The 22,499-nt window shown below is 31.6% G+C and overlaps 1 protein-coding gene and 2 non-coding genes across 3 annotated transcripts in view; 1 reads left to right on the forward strand and 2 right to left on the reverse strand.

Moving 5' to 3' along the window:
- The window catches only part of LOC147908553 (uncharacterized), a 99,322-nt gene that overhangs the window by 46,279 nt on the left and 30,544 nt on the right, over nt 1-22,499 (reverse strand). The gene's annotated exons all lie outside the window — the stretch shown is intronic.
- Nucleotides 13,017-13,089, reverse strand: TRNAV-AAC (transfer RNA valine (anticodon AAC)). Its single transcript has one exon. It is a non-coding gene; the product is annotated as a tRNA-Val (tRNA).
- On the forward strand, nt 13,765-13,837 carry TRNAV-AAC (transfer RNA valine (anticodon AAC)). The gene has a single exon. It is a non-coding gene; the product is annotated as a tRNA-Val (tRNA).

The following is a 22,499-nucleotide window of genomic DNA, read 5'->3' on the forward strand; positions in this document are numbered from 1 at the left end:
TAAATGAAATTTTTATTTCGACGAAAATGCACGAAACAGTATAATTGCACGCATTGCGTAAAGCTTATAAGACTGTAGTAAACCTTACGAGGACTATTCGTTTTGCTGTCCTGTAGACAACTAAGATATTTTCTAACCCACGTTTTTACGACGGATTTTTATTCGTGTGTAATTTTTCTACATTTTGATGATATGTCGCAATGATGTTTTCGTTGCGAATGAACATTATTTTTTATCACGCTTTCATACTCAAAAATATTAAAAAAATTGATTTTAATTATTTTCTAGTATAATAAAATTTGAATTTTCAATTGACTAATGTCGTTCTTTCTATAAATAAATTCTACGTTTTATGAAGAAATTTTTATTCATACAGCTTTTCTGCAGATTGCGATAAATATTCTATGGTATTGTATTGTTCGTACATTTATGCAATACGATTAAAAATATTGAAATTAATAATTTTTATAAAATTAATACAGGAAAACTCGCGTTTTTCTCACAGTTTTAAGCGCTTTTGTTTTGTACACGAAATGTAATTTAATGTCATAGAATTCCTATGTTTAATTAATACTGTTTTTATCAATTGTTTCCATATTTTATTGAAAATGCAATGTGTGTGAAAGTATTAAAAATATTTTTACATTTGTTAAAATTATTATCTGAATTATTAATAGAAATAATATATATATATATATACCTCTAGTTATTCTAATATTAAATCGCTATTTCTTATTAAAGATTTCTTAGGAAATACATCATCGCGTTTGTGCTTCTATCTTATCATTATCTACTTTACTTCTTAGGATACGTCTGACTAAAAACTTCTTTATCCACTTCCTTATACTATATCATTCTCTTTGAACAATTTGAAGTACCATGAAGTACCATAATTGAGAGATGTAGCGCGTCAATTCGGCTGTAGGAATTGTTATCTCTTTCTATACATATAATTTTCAAGTATGTTTGAAACATTAGAACATCATCCTTTTAATCCCTAAGTCCTTTCTATGAGTAGATATGAAAGGTGTGGTTGAGTAGGTCACTTCGTAGATGCAGTACACATAGCTTCATGGCTGAACGCGCAAGACCAGAGTTACCGAGCAAGGGTGATCGCCGTAACAACTAACCTCTGTCCCTCTCGCCCCTTACCGGCCTTTCGCCTAGTCTCCACACTCCTCACACCCCCGTATGCGGAATACGAATTTCCTGATCTGCATAATGCCCGGCGCGGTACGCTTTTACCGTGTCAATAACAAACCAACTTTGCACTCGTGCAACTGCCGGCGTATAAGCCAACCCGTTTCCGCTCCCTTCCGGGGAAGTCTACGAATTTCGCGACAGGAAACACCGGCCACTTAATTCTGAAGTAATGACCCGCGGGGATATTAAGGCGCAGGAAGTGGGTCGCTAGTGAATGAAGACGCAAACCACCGGACTTCTCGTCATTGAGTCGCATTTGCACCTACCGATCTGTCCGGATGAATCGCTTGATAGGAAATCGCTTGGAGGAAAAAGAATATTATAATGTATATTTTCCATGAGGAACTTGCTAATCAATTCCCGTTACTACCTCTTAATGTTTTTCTTGAAAGAGATAAGAAATAAAAAGTAATAATTTCTTCCTGTGAAGCATATATGAGCAATTATAACATGTGTATAATTTATATACTTATATATATTATTTTATGTGTATATAATATTATAATTATAATAGAATAATAATTATAGTATGTATAATAATATAATAATTATTATAATATAATGAAATATGGTAAAATGTAATATATTATTTATTATAATTTCAATATCTTGAATTTTATGAAAGTCGTTGATTATTTTATATTCTGCGAATTATACGTTGAGAACTATCATTGATTTAATATATAAACCTAAATAATGAAATGAAAAATATATATAAAACAATCGTCATAATGTAAGATAAAGTGCGCGCGAAGTAGGGTAGCACATCCCGCGTTTCGAAAAATACATTTTTATTATAGCACTGCCAGGCCGTTGCATAAGTAATATTTTCTCGGGGACTTGTAAGGAGAGATATATCAGCTTATGTCAAATAGCCGCGGCATTAAAGGGAATAGGGTGGAAGCGTAAAGAGGATTACACGTATTGTGCATGGTGTCAGAGATAAATGACAACGAATGCTCGGCGCGTGTCGGGAATTATACCGGCGGGTCTGCGTCTGGCATCCATATAGATGGGCTACGTGGAAATTTGAAAAAAAAGGATATAAAATAAAATATAACATCAGTGCGTTGCAACTAGTCACGCTGTATGTTTGGAAATATATGCGCGATAACGTGTTTCGGACACTAATAACGAAAAATACAACGATATTGCGCTCGCAGGTGATCCTGACATTTATGCCATTATTCGTCGCATCATTATTATTCGTTAAATGAAACGTATTGATAAGCGCAAAGACGGCAAAGGTGATAAATCTTGTATTTCAAAAGCGATAGATGCCAACCGGTAAATCCAACATACCAAATAAATATTAAAATGAGAAAAATATATATAAAAAAAAATATATATATATATATACACTATATATTATATATATATATATATGTGTGTGTGTGTGTGTGTGTGTGTGTGTGTGTGTATATATGTACCATAAGAGTTAACGATGTGTAAACGTATTTGATAATCTATGACATGTAGAAATATGAAAGACAATTCAAGCGTAAATAGTATCAATGGAAAAACTATCACACAAATACATATATAATAAACTTGTACGTAACAATTTATTTACGCGAATAGAGAGAGTAAAATTCCAATAGTAGACATTGTTATATTATATTCCAAAAATATATGTGAAATGTAAATATTTCAAAAATTGAAATAAATATTGTATATAAATGTCTTTGAGTTTAAAAGTGAAATTAAAAAGTATTTAATTCTTTTTTATGTAGTATATTTGTAGTATATACAACATAATTTATACGACAACGTAACAACGATGATGTTTTTTTAAAGGTTATGTTTCGAAAGAGTTTCACGCTATACTTTCTACAACAATTCGACGCGAAAAAATTTTTAAAAAAATGATGCAGAATTGTGATAGAAGAATTAGAATTGTTCTTTTGTGAACTACCATAATTTAGATATTTCATGCAACATAACAAATTCGCGGCAGCCAAATGTAAATTGCAAGGAAATTTCTCGCCCGATTATTATTGTGATACCCGAACGGCTTTAATCCTAAAATAACGTTCTATATAAGAAAGAGAGAAAGAAAAAGAGAAAGGGAAGAGGGAGAGAAAGGGAGGAGGAGAAAAAGAGAGAAATAAAAAGATAAAGAGATAAATAAGTAGAGAGGAAAGCGGATTCGAGATAGCGCGATGTTCACGAATTTCGAATCTCGTCGAGCAGTATTCGCCTCGTGGATGATCCTTCATTAACGGGTTAGTGCCAGAATTCGTTGGCGCGATTACGGCTGCGTAACGCTTGGAGGAAGGACATTCTTAACTTAGTTAACACGAGAGCCGATAACTCACTTATCTCGTGAGAGTCTCATCTAGCGAGGTTTTCATCGGAAGTTTCGGAATTGATCGTGAAAAGCCGCGTGTTCCATAATCATAGCCGCTTTTCTTTTTTAAGCAGTGGTCTTGTATTTTATTTTTGGAAAATTGAAATTAAATTATCGAAAGCAGAGAAATAATAAAATAATACACAGAGTTTTGCTTTGTTCACGACAAAATACAAAAAGATTCGAAACAACAGATTATATTCATAATTCATGAATTCTTTTGAATATAAAGTCGTATCTAAAGTAGATTCACAAATTATTGAATTGGTCTATTTTATAGAAATAAAATAATAAAATCATATGTTACTTATATTAATTACGAATATATTAGTTATATATTAATTTAATTATGTGTTTCAAGTTTTACATGTATTGTATACATATATGTGTATTGCGTGTGTTGTACAGTATGTATTTTTAGTTTAAACTTTTGATTAATATTATATTTTGTTCGTTGAAAAGTAAAATCTTTAAAAGAAACTTTGTTGTTTCATTTCTATAAGATATGGCCATTTCTCAAACTCTCTGTTAAAAGTGGTTCCTACTTTTGTGAATTCGAGAGGAATCTTCAGGAATAGAGGAAACTGGAACACAGAATGAGTTAATTAAAATTTCCCGCGTAATTCCGATGATAAATTCGCCTTCCTTCGGGCGCGCGTCCGAACGATGACCTAGATATAAATTTCGATTTGAGGAACACCGTGGGTTTAATAACGGACGATTCGTACGCCGGCAACTTTCTTAATTACTCTCGACTGGGTCACTTCGCTTGGATCGATCTTTCTGCTTTTCTTTCTACTCTTCTAGAAAACTAGAATTAGACAGAAAGCTCTACCTTCCTTTCTACTCTTTAATCCTTTTGCATTAGAAAGAGCACTAGACGTTTTATATCTCGATGTAATCTTTTTAGCATAAATTTCTGTGTAACTTTCCTCTTTTTCGTTAACTGAATGTGTGTGCTCTTATATATATCAAGCTATATCAAGTACAGAATTTAGCTATATAGCGTGGCGTAAATTTGGCATTCACGACAAACACTTTCCAAATATAAGCGTTAGAAATATCGATCCGGAGGAAATTAGCTTTGACAAGTTGCAAAATATTTCGTTAAAAATTTTATATCGTATTAATCTCACATGAAGAAAGACTTCCAAGAGACACAGTGATATTAAAATGTTCTTTAATTATGTTCCCGTTTTTACAATAATATATTTTTCGCGCTTGTCAGAGAGAGTTAGTAATAAATGTACATTTGATGACGACGCGATAATGTGTACAAATATTTTGCGAAAGCTTAGAAGAAATCAGAAGTAGTTTGTTTGCAAGGGAAAAGAATAGGTGCCTGTTCGTCTTTGAAAGACGAAGATGAACGGCGGCAGTATTCATTTATTTACTTGGGTCCGGAATTCCACCTGGACCGTGTGACGTAGAAACGGAAAACAGCGAGTCCTGAAACTTTTACTCGTCGTGCGACCGCGTACTTCCGTTTCCGTGTGCTGTGTATGCGTGTGTGTGTGTGTACGCTTGTCCGAGAAGCAAGTAGTTACGCTCAGTCACTCGCAGACAAAGTAGTATAAACCGATCCGCCAGACCATCCCAAACTTTCTACTCTTAAAGTACGGTGATAGATTGTTGGAATGGGGAACAAATTTTCCACGATAATTCATTATCTTGATTACACAGAGTGTATCCGAAGCGTCTACACGAAAATTAATGAGCGTGAGTATTAGAAGCTATAACAGTCGCATCGATCATGTTGAATGTTTGCTCACCAGCGAAATCTGAAATATCTTTTACTTTCGGAAGCTTCGATCAGAGTAAATTTTGAAATAACAGGCGATATAATTTAATACAAAACGAGATCGTATTCAAATAAAGATGATTTTAAAAGAATCGATAACGTATTGTCAACGAGATTTACAATTTTTGGAAAAAATTCTGCGAGTGTAATCGATACGCTCGTGAACCTTCATTAAAGTCGAAGCTTTGATCATTGTAATGAAGCATTCGTTAATACCATCATTGTCCGGTTACTATACTTGTAACGAAGGTTCTCTCGTTTTGTTACGTTTTTACTTCCTTTCTCCTGCTGACCGTAAGTAAAATGTAAATGCTCTCGTTATGCTCTGGTAATCGCAAATGGCCGTTAGCTGCGCTCCGACAAAAAGACCGTGTTTTATTTTCTCATTATTGTACCGCATTTGGTTTGTAGAACAGTTCTCAGACTCTGCGGATTGGCTGCGAATTAAATAATGATAAAATCTCGACAACGTCAAATTGATAATTAAATAAAATATGTAAATTACGAGAATGTGCAGTGTGTAATAAATAGCCATCGGCGTATTTCACACAAAAATCAAAATTTGAAAAAGTAAACTTTAAAACAAGAGTATTATGAGGAAAAAAGATATTCCCTTTTTAAAGCTTATTTTTTCAAATTTTTATTTTTATAGATTTTATTTTTACGCCAATAATTATTTATTGCTATACATTCTGGTATTTGATTTTTGTTTTACAAAATAATATTTTATTCTTTGAAAGAACATAAAAAATTATTGAAGTTCATCTTATATCTCATGAATATGCCTTTAAATGTTCGCATCCTTTACAATGTCGGCTTACAATATATATTTTTTGATATAAAATAATTTTCTAATATAAAAAATAATTATTTGATAATTTTTTACAATATTGTAACAATATTATCAAAGTATTGACGTAAGTACTATTTTTCGGAAAACAGTGGTTCGATGCTTGCATCACAAATGTATCATATGACGGATGAATTAATGCAACGTATCACCATGAATTATGCACTCGGTGTGCAACAACATGTTGCGCGCATGAGTATTCTCCTTGTGCAACATAACAACATGATGTCAGTAGCGAGAGAACACAATACGTTGTGTTGTTTTCCCAGAGCCAATTCGAGCATTTTCCTCTCTGAAACACATGCAGCACATTCCTATAAACATCTTTCTCTCTTTATTTGTGTCGGATGCTAGAACGCTTAAAATGAAGATAGCTATCTATTAAATTGTGTACGCGGCAAATCGCCGACGTTATACCTGTCTTAATTTCGTTTACGTCAGACATGTTTCGTAATTATCCTATAACTCGGCCGATTAATTTTATCTGGCCCTTCAAACAATTCCGCATCACCTTTTTACGGTTATTGAGAAAATTAATTTAAAGCACCTTTTAACCTGCCGGCAGCTACGCTTTAGATTTTAACATCAGATTTTAGCTTCAAGAGCTATCCTTTAACAACTTTGAAGTTTTTTTCTTTGCGAATATTAAAAGCAAAGTATAAAAGGAGTAAGTAGAAGTCAATTAATAATTTTTTAAATAATGCATGTTTTAAAGATAACGCATATGCTGTTCTAAAGTAACGATAAAATTAATAAGATACAATAGTGAGATAAAAAGAAATTATTATAAAACAATAATTAACCTAATAAAGTTATTAATTTATTTTAGAGAATAATCCTTTCAGGTGTCTTCTAGATCTGTCTGTTCCATTCGATATCTCTAAGCGCGATTCGTAACTCGGTGCGTGTTCAATAACATATACTTGAAGCAAGCCGTTAGTTGCTGCATACCTTCGCGAAACTTGGGCAAACCTGATAGACTCCGAGATTCATATTTGTTCAGCGGAGATGTTAACGGAGTCCGGGATTCGACGTATGTGTTCCCTTTGAAGCTCCCTGTAGATGGTGGTCCCGCCGTGCAATGGCATCGGGAAACGAGATCGCGGAGCAAATAGCGTGTTCGTGCAAATAGCTCGACGTCTATCGGGCTTGCCCATGTCCGCTCTGATGCACTACTGGTGATTCCGTACCGAAGACTGACTCGGATACATGTCCTATAGGTTCCTTTCGCGCGCGTTTCATCGACCGCGTGTGGATACGCGCCTCGAGGAGAATCTGCTGGTAGATGGCAAACAATTTGCGATTCCGTGTGCTTAGCTTTCAATCATGCCTTTTGATACGCTGAACGGATAAATAACGAGCGAAAATAAGAATTTAAGAAGAAGAAAATAAAAGTGTTGTAAAGCGAGATGCACGAATTAAAAGGAGAATCAATAAAAATTTTTTTTATAATTATAAATTTCTCGTCTTCAATCAGATATTGTTTTAGAGATCCCTGGATTATTTTGTAATAGGTTATTGTTTGTTTCTGTTCCGTTTTATTTTCATAAATTGTATATGTTTTCTAGTAATTCCCATTAATATTAAGTGATTATTGTAAAATTAACAGAGCGCACGATAATTTAAAAGAGTTAGAAGTTTAAAGATTAGATTCGCGAAGCCATGCAAAAACTTGCAGTTATGGAGTGTAACGAATCGTTAATTGCACAGCGTCATTTCGCGGATGCATCTGCGTGGCTTCGTCTCGGTCGGCTGGAGTTCAAGCTGGTGCATTTCCTGAGGGATGTGCAGCCAGTCGGTGGTGTAGAAATCCCGCTGTGAGATCCTCGCCTCCGTGCACGAAGGATCGATTGACGGCAATCGATGTACATGCATCTGACGTATGCAGCTGAGCGTGACTGCAATCTCTCTCTCTCTCTCTCTCTCTCTCTCTCTCTCTCTCTCCCTCTCCCTCTCCCTCTCCCTCTCCCTCTCTTGTTCCCTTTCTCCCTGCTTTCCTCTCTTTTGCCTGTTGCCCCATTTTCGTTTCCCTGCATCCTACGGCTTCTTTTTACTGAATGGCATCAATCAGTGCTCGATATTTGTTCGTATTTGATGTATAAAGTAGTCAATAATATCGAATTTTCATTAAATATCGTGAATAAATCTTGAATATCTAAATTATAAATACTTAAGTTAATTTCATTAAGAATTTAAAGGAGGAATATATTAACTGATTTGATTAAAAATTTAGGAAAGTAGAAAATATTACACTGAAAGAAAAGATTGGCTATTGCAGCCAATTAAAAATGCAATGCCATATTCTGCCAATTTTTTCTTTCGGTATAAGTTAATTAGAATTTAATTGATAAAAATATGATATTAATTTAATTAAGAATTTATTACTAGATAATTTATAAGTTACTAGTTATCTATTCATAATGTTATTATTATTATTATTATTATATACTTTCCTCTAATGTTTTACTTTTTTATTCAAGATTTTGATGCACTCTCTCCCTCCCTCCCTCCCTCCCTCCCTCTTTCTTTTTTATTTTATTTTGATCGATGCATACGAAAGATTATAATAAGATGGATGAGATTATAATAAGATCCGTAGATGTCGAGAATGCAAAAGTTTCCAACTTTCAAATCGCTCGACTGTAAGAGTTTCATCATGGCTATTTAATTAATTATCGATTTGAAAAGAGGAAGAAGAGGAATTCGCTATGGTTTACCGTGAATAAAATGGATGAGGTTCGTTCGATCGCGATTTTTCGTTATTCGGAAGACTGTAGGATCTTCGTATACAGAGCGATTGAAGGCGAGAACATAAGTTAAACAGTAGACGGTATAGGGAAAGGAATGACAGTGAAAAAAAGTGCGAGAGAACGAACGCCGTTGGTAATCGATATCAAGTGGAGAAGCTTTTCACGAAGGAACAGTTTTCTTCGAAAGCAAAGAGTCCGAAAAATATGCAACTATTCTAAGTTGCTTTCCAACCGATGAGAATTCGTACAAAAACGAGGAAAAGATGTCGATTATAATGGTATTTTGATTAAATTCCGTTTACATCGAATGATAAACATGATCACATATAGTACATGTTACGCGGAAGAAATTCGCAATATAATGATACATTTGCATTTTACGTCAAAGAACTCATTAATATGTTCGTTCGATCATCATAAAATTGCAAAATGATATAAAAACTTTTGTGATGTTGTTAATTATCTTCTAAATATATACATTTTACATCACGACATACGGACACACATCTGAGATATATCCCGGCGGATTTACCTATAAAAATCCAACTGTTATTATTTCACTGCTACGTAAATGTATCCGCCCTCTAATGGACTTTCCATTAATAGATATTATATAAAAGAGATCGGAAGTTTTTTCCGATCGCGAATACGTAAAAGTGATATGCTGCGAAATATTTTATCAATACGTTAGCGAGATGCCTTAGCCTATTGAATATTAATGGAATCGTTTGCGTTCGATTAGCAGAATATTGGCAGACAACAATACAACTCCTCGTGCTCCGTTTTCACTTCTTATGCGTTCTTTGCACATTTCACTGCTTTGCGCTCTGACGTTGAAATATCATCAATCTAGTCCGATCTTCGTAATTGTCTCACCACTCTTTCTCGATCAATCTTACGCCCTACAACGCCGGTATTTCAATTAAGCAGCTCGGTGACCGCGTTCTTTTATAATTACCTACATCTAAATACAATGGTAGAATACGAGTAAAAAAACATAAAATATTCATTCATGACATAGCTTTATAATTTTTTTGGTAATACATTCCTGATTATAGTACATATGTATAGGTACAACATAAATTTGCATAAAAACCTTTGTCACTCTTTCAACAAACGAGAGTTATTATTAAATCTCGTTAATGATTTACGGCGATCTTCGCGAACACATCATTTGTAAAATTTGCCACGCGTGGCTTGACGTGTTGTTGCTCAGAGCCCTTCATTTATAAGATGCGTCAGCGAATTTTCTCTGAACTCTTCGTGCTGCGACAGCAGATCGATTATAATAGCATATAGGATGTGCCAATATCGCAAGAAAACTTATATTGACGATAATAACAATGTTTTTTGGCGATGTTGAGTTATTGCTGTTCAAAGTTACGTATATATGAAATATATTACCTCAAATCTACTATATGTTAAAAATACATTAAAATGTTTCCCCTAAAATATTACGTATTATAACATTAAATATACTTATAACATTATAATATTAAATATGTATACTAATCTACATTTATAATCTATTGTGAAAACAATATAATAATGATTTTTCAATATAGAATTAAATTTTGCATGCTATGAAAAATAATGCGAGTAGAGCAAAATATATTGTGAACATTATTTTACTTACATAATGCATTTACAACGATGTGCTTTTACCATGACAGGTAAAAAATAGATGAAGCTCATTAATATTACACGAGAATTGTAAGTAACGTGACGAGAGCTTTTTGAGTCGGCTTGCGCGTGAACGAAGAGGCAACTAATTTTTTTCCAGATAATAAATTGCTCCGTCACTTATTACTCCGCGTTTTTCCTGCGTCCTTGTATCGCCTGCATCATCGTTTTCCAAAATTTCTCATCCTTACTTTTTTTTTGTAATAATCAACGTAAAAGCATTTCTCTTTCGCCAGAGAGAATCGTAAATTTCCGCCATTTCTTTCCTTGACGATGATATTGTACAATGATATCTTCTCCTCAACTGCGTCACTGACGTTTTCCATAGTTTTCTAATACGAATTTGTTTTACAGTCGGATAAACGACCCGTCTTCCTCGTCATCGTGAAAAAACTGATTTGAACAGAAAGTTCTTCGCGTAGTTGCTCTGAACGAATATTACGCGAATACATTTATTAAAGTATACACTTACACAATTTTTTATTGATATTATTGCAGTGAGACATTTTGATTTGCTAGTTTAGGCTTCAACACAACCATATACACATTACAGAAAGTATAAGCCTTCAACTCTTTGTTTTCTAGAAGTTCAATCTATTTATTTTACAGCAACCCTTTGCTTCTAGTGTTTACAGATATTGGTAATTACAAGTTACGTCCGAAATAATTTATATAAATGTTAAATAAATGTACGAATGAGATTTTTTAGATTTCAGATCAATAATAAGATGTTACGGATAATGTTTCTGATGTAGAAAACTTGACATCATGCTGTGGTTAATATTAGATCATAAAATATTACGGCAAAATAATACAACATAATTTTGCCCTCTTTCTCTTTGGAGGTTACGGATTGAATTGCGTTTCTCATTCGCGTTATTTGCACGACGTCATCGTCACTGCACTCTCGAGGCGGAACTCGCATGCTCGCGGGAGAACTCGTCCGCCGCGGCGACAGCCAATCCACGACAGCAGGATTGCCCCGATAAGATGGAAGTTTAGATTAAATCGTGAATATTTAAAGCTCGGTCCTCGAGGGACGCGTGTTTCCTCTCATGTGTGCTTTCAGTAACGAAGGGTTTACTAAAGGGCACTCGGATACGCGACACCCGATAAGAGAGAAAGATTATGCAAGTTTCCTTTTGGTGATTAACGCTTATTCGGAAAATCAGCTTTTTCATATGTGAAAGAAAAAAATGATTTTCCTTTAGATTAATTATTCGATAGAAATATTTGGCGATAAAAATGTTTTCTTTAACTGGGCTTTTATATCTGCATTATTAATGATTAATCTTAATTAAGTAATTTATAATAAAAATTATTGAAATTAATATCGCAAGTTTAACAAATTAAATTAATGATTATTTTAAAAATATTCTTTTTTGTTTTTAAAAATAAAATTACTTGATAATATCATTCATGATGAAAGTAAAAGAGAGATTCTGATTATTACAAAAAACACAAAAAGACTTCAATTATAAGTTTCTGCGATACTTTTTATAACGTTTTGTTTAATCACGAAGAAAAATTTTTTGTTATGAAATGACTTATTGAGATTCAAATATTATTAATTTAACATAACAATATTTTTACAAGATAATCTTTTTTATAATTACAAATTTAAATGTACCCATTAAAAGACGAATCTATGTTATGCAATGCTGTGATAACTAACGTCGACAAACATTTTTGGTCAAATGATAAAATTTTTATCAGAACAGATATATTAAAGTTGATAAATGAAAAAATAATAATGCATAAATAACTTTATATTTTTATTTTAAGAAAAGTATAAATATATCAAGAGGTTATATGAATAACATGTTTAAATAACAACTGTTTTACAAAAATTTTTGAATAAATATGTATTATAATCAAGGACTCGAGCCAAAAAATTTCGGTCCGACTAACAGTCTCCGAAGCTAAATCCAACTTTTGGTTTCAATTCTTTTACCGTAATGATTATCTGATTCGTTTGGATTTCGGTTTTTTTCAGTTTTTAATAATTATATGCCTGTAACGATCATCGTTATCACTAAAAGAACTGGAACTGAGACACCGAAACTGAAAGTTGAGTAGCTTCGGACCATAATCGTAACCGGGTCGAAATTTTCATTCGCACAATATAATTTTAATATAATTTTATTTTACAATATCTAATTGGCTCTGATATTATTTGTTATTTAATTATTAGGTGTTGGAATTAATTCGTAGCGTTTTACAAGTGATGGGAAGTACTTTCATTAATGTATTTTTTAATGCTCATGTGAAATAAATAACATTCTTTCATTAAAAAACGCTACGAATTAATTCCAACACCTAATATATATTTTGTTTAAGTACATTTTTTTGAAAAGTTAATTTCCAATGTAAAAAAAATGTTTCCGCCCGGGATCGAACCGGGGACCTTCCGCGTGTTAGGCGGATGTGATAACCACTACACCACGGAAACTTGTTATGAGAGCATTCGTTCAGTTTGAGTAATGTTTGGCAATATAGGTTTCTGTTCTAAATCTGTCATAAATCTGCTTTAAATTGTCATATTACAATATTTATTTAAATTATTAAATTATTTAAATATTTATTTAAATATTTATTTAAGTTTACACTGTTGAATCTATAATATCAAATTTAATTTAATTTAAGTCGTCACTGCTACTACTCAATATATCGTTATTTTATACTTTAAAAAATAATTAAATTTACAATCGTAGTGTCTATTTGACACAACATAGCGTTAAATTGACACTATATATGGTGTCAAAATAAAATATCGATTTTATACTAAAACAATGGTTAAATATTGAGTATCATTGAGGAGCAGTGATGACTTAAATTAAGTTAAATTTGAAATTATAGATTTAACAGTGTAAACTATAAATATTTAAATAAGTTAATATTGTAATGTGACAATTTAGATTGCAGTGGCGATTTAAATTTGACACTATAGGTTTAACAGTGAGAATATATAATAATAGAATATATAACAGTTTAGAACGATTAAAGTAATCGTTCTAAACTATAAATATTTAAGTAAGTAAATATTGTGATGTAAATTTATGACAATTTAGAGCAGACACCTATATTGCCGAACATCACTGAAACTGAACAAGTCTTTCCTCAACAAGTTTCCGTGGTGTAGTGGTTATCACATCCGCCTAACACGCGGAAGGTCCCCGGTTCGATCCCGGGCGGAAACATTTTTTTTACATCAGAAATTAATTTAAAAGAAATGAAATTAAGTAACGAATAATATCAGAGCCAGTTGTTAGACGATAAAATAGAATTATTTTGAAGATTTTTGTTAACTCGCATAATATTTGCAGGTAACTTAACTTACCTTCATTGACAGTTAATAAAGTAGCAGCTGCCATTATTATTTTGCAATTAAGGTGGAAGTCTCGAGTACATTTTTCTCAAAACTGGTTTTCTGCTAAAGTTCTGCACTTCCTTTTGTAGTTATTGTCTTAATTGCTGAACATTATGTAAAATGAGGGATTTGCGAAATAGCTGCATATAATAGAGGAGACATAATTTATAATGCTCTATGCAGTATGGTGCACGTGGACCGATACATAATTTACTAATTACATCTGCGGCTATAATTAGCATAATCGATAGCGTTCACATAGTATATAGGTTGTAATGTATAGAGCATTTCCGTGATGTAATGGTTATCACGTCCGCCTAACACGCGGAAGGTCGCTAATTCGATCCCGGACAGAAATATATCTTTTGCCAAAGTTTGGCTTATAGAAATGTGATATTATAATATATTTTTAATGAATTTATGAAAAAGGAGAATAATAATGATCATGTAATCAGTATATTGATAGAACCGTCTAAACATAATCAATAAAAGTGCAATGGAAAGTATTTAATGATATACTTAAGAATATACTTAAGACAGAGTATTTAATGCAATAAAGTATTTAAAATAGATAGAAATAATTTTTGTTTTAACGAAAAAAATACATATTGATTTATTTTCATGGAATTGCTTTACATATATAGTTATTTAAATTTTTATTATAAATTAAAATCTAAATTTTCTGTAAATAGAAATTCTCTTAAGGTGATTTTCACTATATTTAATAAAAAGTATTATGTTAATGAAATATGGAAATTAGTTTATGATAATTCTGAGGAGTTAAGATTATTGTTTTCATTTTGACACTCACGGTAATCAATAATCATCAAAGACAATGCGATATTCCATCTGAGTGTGCGTATTACTCTCGAGGGAGCACTCGAGGAGATGAAATTATCCAACAATAGCGTGAGGGGCAAAGCCGTGTCTCAACAGAAACAATGGCAGTCGATTAACGGTAAACTGCCGATTAGAGTGCACGAAAGTACATGCATTATGCATGACACTCGTGTAACGATCGTGTTAACCCGCGAATCGAGTATGCGGGAGAGTCAGCAGGCCGTGCTCGTGAAAGTTTAATTCGGGCGATGTAAACTATCGGCACCATTAGTAAATCTACGCAACGCAGCACAGTTCAGGCATTCCTTTCACTTCGAAAAACTGGTTCAACCGGATTTAATTCTCTCATTTCAAAGTATACCTGAGAAACTCTTTCTAAATATTATATTAAAAATATCATAATTGAAAAATTTCTTTGCTCTCTCTCTCTCTCTCTCTCCCCCTCTCTCTCCTTCCCTCTCTCTCTCTCTTTACTGAACATATTTAAAAAAAAATGGAGTGTTGTATGTAAGGCATGAATTAGTATAAATTAATGATATTTATAAAATTTATTTGTAGTGCGTAATAAAGCATTTTACATGGAAGTGTCTCGAGGTGAATACATATGCGTATTCCGCGTAGTATATATAGAGCAATCACAAAGTCCTCGACTCCAAAGGATTGACCCAGAAGAACACCAGATTCACGACGAAAGTGGAAGCCGCCGCGCCGCTCCGGCTTTCGTGGAGTTCTCAAACTTGCGAGTTATAATACTTTGTCTCAGGATAGGAAAATGCCGTCTAGACTCTCACGATATATCCTCCTTGTTGTCGTTTTTTGTTTCCTCTTCTTCAATCCGAGCTTTTTCTGTGGTTCTTTTTATTCCGCGTCGATCTTGGATACGTACAAGTTTTATGAGTACCATCGCTACCCTACTGCCCTTAAATCCCGATCTCGTTTTTCTTTCGCTTCTCACGACTTCAATAAAGTTTTGCCTCCGGCTACAGATATATTCCCACGAATATTCTCATCAGTAAAAAAATAAAGAAACTGTTATATATGTATAAAACAATTCTTATATATAAAATAATATGTATAAAGTTAAATATATAAAATAATTCTCTACTCTAAATATACATAGAATATATTAAGCCAGCAAAGTTTTTGATTATTTATTTAAAAAAAAAAGTAACAAATTATCTATTCTTTCAATTTACGTCTATAAGTAAGAAAGCGTATAGAGACATACATATGTGCAATTTCCTATTATCGTTTCAAATAATTCAATTTTTCAACGTACATACACATACACATAGATCACGTTTCTTTCTTCTGCACGACCAAGAAATTCTTGAAAAATTGCAGGCTTTTGAGATAACTTTTCTCTTTTGTCGTCCTCTCGGTCGATGCACACGATGTAACTGCACGCGATCGCGCGACGGCGATCGTGCGTGCAAGGTAATTTAATTACAAGTTGTAAAAGCCGACATTATTGTCCGTCGTCGTAGTTTCACGAACTCAATCCTATCTAACTTTCGGCTCGCCGATGTTTGCGTTCCGCTTTGTCGTACGCGCGCCTATTACTCGTGCAATTTGTGTCAATCGTGTTGGTTATGCGATGCATCCCGACATCCGGTATTACATATTTACGGAGCATTTTTAACGATCAAACAGAAAGAATTAGGATAATATTAGAAGAAATAAAAATCTTTTAATTTTATTATATGGAAAACAAATGTTAAAACTTTATTGTGAAATGCAAAATGTACATTTTGCAATATTATTTATATTTCTATCTTGTATACCTAAATAAGATTTATTCACACAGTATGAAGAGAAAAAATAAAAAATTAAATTAACGTCAAAATACATAAATATAAATATAAAATATATTGTTTATTAAAAGATTAATGTTATTGCGTTTAATATAGGATAAACGATATTTATGCCGCGTGAAGATTTACACATCCGCATAAAGTTGCCCTCCCCAACTTTTGAAAAAATTAACTTTTTATATTTCATTTGATTGCTCATCGTTTATATGTGTAGGTATATACATTTCGAATTTTTGTTTGCAAACTTCTGGTAAAAAAGTTATTAAAAAAACAATTTTGGAGACTAATTTCATGTTAACCTTTCAACCACAAGCAAATTAGATTTAACTAATTTTAATTGATAGATTTTCGTTTGCACATTCCGGAACAAATCAATTTTTTATTTACAACACCTTTAGTTAAAAAGTTATTAATAATTAAAGCTTCGAAGATGACTGACTTGAAAGTTCAAATCACAATAACTATTATATAGTATAGTAAACTAAGCGATTTTTTAACATGTCCTAAGTCGTCACCGAAACTTTAATTGTTAATAACTTTTTAATTAAAGATATGCAAACGAAACAGAGTGCGCAGATTGGATTCAGTGCATTAAATGCATTACATGAAACATGCACTTTATAAATTGTAATATATGCAATAAATAAGAATTATGATTTATTATTTCGTCCATATATTTATCATTCTTATTCCTTAATAAAACTTTGTAAACACATTTTACAATTTAATATAATTATCAAGTCATTTTATGTCTTAGTTCTACTTATAAATTTTTCATGAGTTGCATCTCTCACCCTTATGAGGTATATGGCAAAGAAACAAGAGAGAATTAAACAAATTTTTTTGTAATATAAAAAATAAATATTTTGTATTTTTCATTTTTTATAGTAATAAACGATATAAAAAGTTTTAATTGATATAATATATTTACCTTATCATATATTTATCTTAAACACAATAAACAATACTTGCTAAATTAAGTTTATGATAGATAATGTATATATGTATACTTATTATATACACAAAATTATATACACAATTATATTAGTAAAAAAATAAATATTTTTGCAGCAAAAGAATAGTATTTAGAGGAACTGTCATAAATTTAGAAAATTTTTATTAAGTCTTCTGAAAAAATTTACTAAAAAATTCAGCGATGAATGGAGAAATATTTTGTATTAGTGCTTTATTATAAAGTCTTGCTTGATCTTCTACTGATGATGATAATTGCAATAAGTTACGAGAATGACAATGCGAAGGGAGACAAGAAGGGGATGAATTTTAGACGAGTAAGGAAATAATATATAATTATGATGTGACGAAAGAATCACGGAATAGAATGCTTGTCTGACCTGGCCTGTCGGGTTTCTATTATATCATTGTGGTGGATATTTCACGTCGCGTCGATCTAGCAGCTGCAGCTGCAATTTGGCTCTTGCGTGGCGTAAACTGGTATCTCGAGAGATATTACACGATTACCATATGCGTGCGAGTGTGTGTATGTGTGTGTGTGTGTGTGTGTGGAGGCAGCGCAGCGTGGGGGTAAATTGCGCTATCAACAAAATTGCGAACACTGTCAGCTCGCACAATGTTAGTTTACCATCATTTTAGTTTAGTTGCGTCACGAATGGATAATTTATGCATATAATTTTTATAACGACATACACTTAGTGCTTAATTACCAAATGTGCTAATCTATATAGTCATTATAGTCGAAATGTGCTTTTCATTTTTTTATGTTTAATTATCTATTTCTTTTGATAAATTAATAATAATAAAGTATGTAAATTAAAAAAATAAATCGCCCTTTATTATGAATAAAGTAAATAATAATAATGAAATATTGTATAATAAGATATAATTAAAAATTAATGATTACTAATAATAATTTTGATGTATACTGTTTATCATAAAACATTAATTTCTTATTAAAGATTTCATAAAATACTTTTTACGTAATAATTATTTATAATTAAAAATGCTGCCTTAAAGGAAAGAGAATACAAGTTATCTTTCAAGATATGTATTATTGAACAAAAATATTCAAGCGGGCAACGACCTTGTAGTCTATTTTGCTGGGTAGAGGAAGAACGCAAGGAAGAAGCATAGAACTAGTAGTTAGTCAGAACTCGTAGGATGTTCGGCACGTACCGCGATATCGGGTCGACGAGGATCAAAACTTTAACTTTCCTCGGGCAAGATTTTTCCCCGTAGCTTTACCGTGGTTACGAATGACTTGAGGTTCGTACCTGACAAATCTTTCGTATCCCACGTGACTCATAATTTCTCGATATTATTCGCGATTGAATTGAATTGAGCATTGTGAATAATATAACAATGATTATAATTTAACAATGATTGCCATCAAAAGATTGCTATAAAATCGAAATCATTTATTAATTGGTAATATTTTATAATGAACGTTATATTATTCTTTTATATATAAAAAAAACGTAATATTATATGAAAATTTTTAATTACTTTTTTATATTTTATATTATATATTTTTAAATGTAGTGGTATATTATGTTATTATACGTTATATTTTGTATTCCCAAAGTATAATTTATATTTATCTTTATTTTCTAAATTATCTCAAAAAATTATCTCAAATTTTTATTTTATATTCACGAGAGATATTAAATTGTCATTTTTCTCTGATAAAAACTTTCAAAGAGTTTTATTTTTTTGCAGAAAGCTAATTTATTTCGTTGCAACCTTATCTTATGCGTATTTTTCTGAGCTTAAACATTCATTTGAAGTTACCGTTAAATGTCGCTCCATCGGTGTTTTTCCTTGTTTCGTCACTGCATTTTCCTCAACTTCCGTACTTTCTTTTATGACCGCGGCACAGCATTGCGAATAGGATTATCCTGAAATCTTGGTGAGAGAACGAAAGACCGTCCAGGATATTCCAGATGCAGTGATAATACCTCGCTGACAAGCAGAATTGAAGACGAATGATCTGCGGAATATCAAACTTTCGAAGCCCATACGAAGGGATCATTTTTTTCTCATCGACGTGAGCGCGCAGTGAGATCATATCAAACATCATCGTCACGAGTAGATGGTGGTCCTTCCAGCTATCTAATCTATTCCGATAAAAGCTTTTACGGAAACGGGTTACAACTTCACACGTAGGAGACGCACACGAGAGAAAATTCTTTGTGTACTTGATCCATTTATGGATATCTCTGAAGTGCTTTGAAATACTGGGTCAAGTATTGGTCGACCCCGTTCTCGTTGTCTAGTCAGAAAAGAGCAGGCAGAAATAGGTATTATTTAAAGATGTAGATATTATATCTATTTCAAAATAAGAAAAAAAGTTATGAAAAAATTTTCATTCTATAATAGATTGCATTTACAAAAATCATACAAAACATTTAACGATGATTCGACCATTAGGATCAAAAGTAGTATTTTTTTTATCTCTCTGAGAGAAATGTATAGAAATGTATAGAAATGTATTATAAAATAATAACGAAAATTCCAATTTTTTCATATGAATTCTTTAAATATTTGAGATGGTTTATGTAAAGTTACATAGCGAAGTTTGTTGTTCAGTAAATAAACAAAATATTAATTTATTCTAAATCTTTGTAACTAATATCGCAAACTTTACATAAGTAATTTTGAATATATAAAGTATTTATAAAAAGACATTTAAATTTTTACAAATTTTGGTTTGCAACAATAAAAATAATAACGAATAAAGCAGATAAACAATGTGTTATTCGATAAAAATAGCACGTTACAAATACAACTTCTATCTGTACATAGTTTGTTCAAAATATAAACAGTATATATGTAATGCTAGAAACATTTATCATACTCTTTAAATAGTTCGATCGACAAACAGGAAGTAACGATTATTTCTTAAATGATATCAAGCATCCTCTAATTTTCTATTTTAACTTTATTTTAAGGCATTAACATGACGATCTACAATTCTACAATCAATAATTATAAGTGGAATAATTATTGATGTTTCAATTATTTTCAATTAAAAATAATCAGATTTGTATTTCTGAATTTTTAAATTTAAGTTTAACATATTTTTGTACATTTAATTTTATAATATTTTCTAATTAGTCTTCTACTTTTTTAATCTTGAGCTTCGGTTGAAATATTGAAGTTGTAATTTATCCACATTGAGTCTTTTCGGCAGGTGACTTTTCGGATATCAGAAATCTCAACGAAAAAATTGACAGCATTTTATCACTGCTGAAAAACGTTTCTAGATTGGGAATCTTTCGAGGTGTCATTCTTCTTATCTTCATGCTAGAGGTAGAAATATTGCATAACATTTTTTTTTAGTGAATGAATAATTTCTCTGAATTTGCCAGTAGACAAAAAAGTGGAATATATCATTGACTTTCCTTCATCCGACAGTAGAACATAATTAATAATCTACATCTATTTTCCGATCATGTGTTGACATATTTTATTGAGCTATCAATTTTCGGCATTGTTCCAGCAAGTGTCGGTGACTCAATTCTAACTCAAAATTTTTGTATTATATAAAAATTTATAGTAATATGCAAATTCAATATATTATTAATTATTACAGTATAAATCATTTTTCAATATAAATCAACGCAGTTAGAGATTCTCTGATTATAATGTAAAACATATTTTTAAAAAATTTGTTGTAAATATACAGAGGATAAAAAATGGAAATAAATAAATAAATAAATATATATATATATATATATATATATGTGTGTGTATTTATGTAGATATACATTATATCATGAAAATGTATATTCTCATAAAAATTTATGTTAAAGTTGAATGGATGATCCGTTTTTGTTTCTATTATAAAAGAGTTTAAATTAACTTTTTGTTCTTTATTATATTTATACTATTTCAGTATTTCAATATTTAATATTTTGATATGAGAGGTAGAGATAAAACATAACATATATTTTTGCTAAAAAGGAACACTGACTTAATCCCTTTTCGAAATAAGTTTCTCAAATAATGAGAGAAAAAAGCTTATCGTTGTCACGTAAAATTTATCTTCGGCTACTATAAAACCATAAAAGCGGAGCAGAGAAAGAGGACTGAAAGAATCCAGAAGTAGAAAAAAATTTCATGCTATCGTAGTTTCCAGACCGGTGAAAATCAGTGCCACCGTCACCGTCTCGGTAAAGTAGGCTGGAAACAGATATGACGTCAGTTTACGATCTATCCATGAAAAGAAATCGTCTTGATACAAGCGAATGGTTTATTTCTCTTTGATTATTCACCCTTCTCTCAAGGTGCGAAGTTTTTTACTATGTGTTCCGCAGAATGATTCACCTTTGAATAATAAACGGGCAAAATTTATGGCTCGGAGTATAACGGGAAACTTGTTTTGTCAGATAGAAAAAGAGGAAAAAAAATATAGAGAGAACAAATCAATCAGATATGGTTCAGTTAAAAACTGGTAACTTCTTGACAGAATCAGGTCATATATACCACTCTTCGATCTTTGATACCTTACGTCCGATATTTTACCGCTATATCAAATCTCTTAATTTTTAATCAATTTCTGAATGTTTCTACTTTTTCTAATAAAACTAGGAATGTCGAACTTTATTTATCAATTCGCTTTATTCACTTTTGTCTTCAATCTTTGATATGAAAAAATTTACCATATCTCGAATGCTATATTCGTCAAAGATCTTTATTAAGAAGTTATTTTTACTAACATTACTTTTTTTTTATTAGAAGGAAGTACAAAAGTTTTCTGTTATGAAAAGAGGAACTATATAAATAATTCAACTATACAAATATACTAAATTTATTTTAGCACACTTTATGATTATCTAATTATTATATCACGTTAGAATT

This window comes from Acromyrmex echinatior, chromosome 9 (genome assembly GCF_024713525.1).
Source record: "Acromyrmex echinatior isolate Ae372 chromosome 9, ASM2471352v2, whole genome shotgun sequence".
NCBI lineage: Eukaryota > Metazoa > Arthropoda > Insecta > Hymenoptera > Formicidae > Acromyrmex > Acromyrmex echinatior.